The 2,500-nt window shown below is 45.2% G+C and overlaps 1 protein-coding gene across 1 annotated transcript in view; it reads left to right on the top strand.

Moving 5' to 3' along the window:
- LOC138954975 (matrilin-2-like) overlaps nt 1–2,500 on the top strand; it is a gene marked incomplete at its 3' end in the record, with an annotated part of 25,917 nt that overhangs the window by 955 nt on the left and 22,462 nt on the right. The window lies entirely within an intron of this gene.

Genomic DNA, 2,500 nt, shown 5'->3' with positions numbered 1-2,500 from the left:
AGAGTACTGACATAAACTCTGCCCAAAAACTATTCCACCCATTTTCGTACCCCAACTAAAACATTCATTTCCGTGAAATTTCATTCAAACTTGTTTGCCATTAAAGGCCTTCCATTTGGCTATCTGGCACACTTTTCGGATCAAAGATTTCTAATTTTTAATTGGTACCATACGTTTTTGACAGGTCGATTTTTGGGGTACCCTTACTTCGGCGGCGGTCACGTGACACCTGTAACAGAAATCTGTGATCCGAAAAGTGAATGAAAAGACACGGGGATGAATGTTTGAGTTGGGGTACGAAAATTAGTGCAATAAAAAGTTTGGCAGAGTTTAGATCAGGAGTTGTACGAGACGTTCCACACGAGCGGCAGAGATTTGACAAAATAAATGCACCGTAATCATAACTTATAGACACTTCAAATCACGTATCAAGTGTCAAAATCTCTATCCGCTGAATCAGTGTGGATCCAGTTTTTGCTGTCCTTTTCATTGCTTGATGCTGCACGAAGTCTTTACCACGAGGTTCCACTGAGTGCTGGATTCGCCCCCGACGGCTCGATTGAAATATTTTTGCGAACACAGAATAGACGAATTCCAAAAATAACTGTCGGGTTTGTTTGGGTTGATAAAGAGTGAATACCCGCGCTTTTACTTGGACAAACATTGCAAGGGCCAATCACTAGCTTCTTCTTCTTCTTCTGCGTTCGTGGGCTGAAACTCCCACGTACACTCGTGTTTTTGCACGAGTGGAATTTTACGTGTATGACCGTTTTTACCCCGCCATTTAGGCAGCCATACGCCGCTTTCGGAGGAAGCATGCTGGATATTTTCGTGTTTCTATAACCCACCGAACTCTGACATGGATTACAGGATCTTTTTCGTGCGCACTTGGTCTTGTGCTTGCGTGTACACACGAAGGGGGATAAGCCACTAGCAGGTCTGCACATAAGTTGACCTGGGAGATCGGAAAAATCCCCACACTTAACCCACCAGGCGGCCGCGGCCGGGATTCGAACCCTCGACCTTCCGCTTTGGAGGCCGACGTCATACCACCACGCCACAGCGCCCGTCTGGCCAATCACTAGCGAGGGGTGTGTCTGAAACACGTGGACAGGAGCACGTGTGAATGTATTTGTCCTTGAAAAAGCAAGGGCGTTCACTCTTCCACAACCCATACAAACCCGACAGAGTTATTGTCAAACACCGTCTAATGAAAAGAGTGTGAAAAAAGTAGACATGGGCGGTCCCCTTTCGGTTGTCGACTTTCGATCATATTCGATTTGTGAGAAGAAGACGACGAAGAAGAAGAAGACGAAGAAGAAGAAAAAGAAGAAGAAGAAGAAGAAGAAGAAGAAGCGCTGTCCTCAGTGTCATCTTGAGTTGCCCGTTAGGTGTACCCGCATATGACTCAGAACTCAGTGGTTGTTCCAGATCTTGTACCCAACACGATGAGTTTTTTTTGGACCAAATAGACGATGTTTATTATTATTTGATTTTGAATTGTGTACAGAATAATTTCTCTATGTACGTTTTTGTGAGACGATTAGAACTGTATTAGAATTTGCGCCATATCAATATCCTCATTATTAATATAATTGTTATTTTTGGAAAAAAAAGGATGGACCAATCATTAGCGAGGGTTTTGTCGGAAACACATGGACCGGGGCACGTGTTTCCGATAGACCTCTCGCTAGTGATTGGTCCATCCCTTGTTTGTCGGAGGTTTTGCAATAAAAGGTAACTCTCGCACAACGCATACAAACCCGCGACGGAGTTTATTTTCCAAATTCGTCTCTTCAGCCATGACTATTATGATATGGAGTTGTTCTTTTTCTTTTTGTTTTTGCTTAACGCCCAGCCGACCACGAAGGGCCATATCAGGGCGGTGCTGCTTTGACATATAACGTGCGCCACACACAAGACAGAAGTCGCAGCACAGGCTTCATGTCTCACCCAGTCACATTATTCTGACACCGGACCAACCAGTCCTAGCACTAACCCCATAATGCCAGACGCCAGGCGGAGCAGCCACTAAATTGCCAATTTTAAAGTCTTAGGTGACCCGGCCGGGGTTCGAACCCACGACCTTATGGAGTTGTTATCAGCCCGGTTCAAGTTCAACACGCTGTTTGCTGGGTACTATAGTACTGGCGTACAGTATAGTCGTACCGGACGTTGTGGGACACGAGGGGGGTTTATTAACCACATTTATTCATGACAATTTTGACAAAGCCTGACGGTTCAACACGCTTGCAGGCTTTTGGGCCGCGCCCACTCAGTACAACGATTTTAACGTGGACTCTAATTTGTTCCAGAATTATGCCTCTCACATGATCGGATCGGAGTTTTGATTCACGACAGTTATGATAGTGTTGTGTCATTAGAGTCAAATCGCAGAAGTGTTATTGCACTATGCTCGGTGCAGAAGTACCGAGATGCGGTTTTGACGGGAAGTGTTTTCCCCGAAAGGAATGCAGCGTCATTGCTGAATGGGCAGTGA

The sequence above is a fragment of the Littorina saxatilis genome, unplaced genomic scaffold (genome assembly GCF_037325665.1).
Source record: "Littorina saxatilis isolate snail1 unplaced genomic scaffold, US_GU_Lsax_2.0 scaffold_777, whole genome shotgun sequence".
In the NCBI taxonomy this organism is placed as follows: Eukaryota; Metazoa; Mollusca; class Gastropoda; order Littorinimorpha; family Littorinidae; genus Littorina; species Littorina saxatilis.
This window is presented reverse-complemented; position numbering and strand designations above follow the sequence as displayed.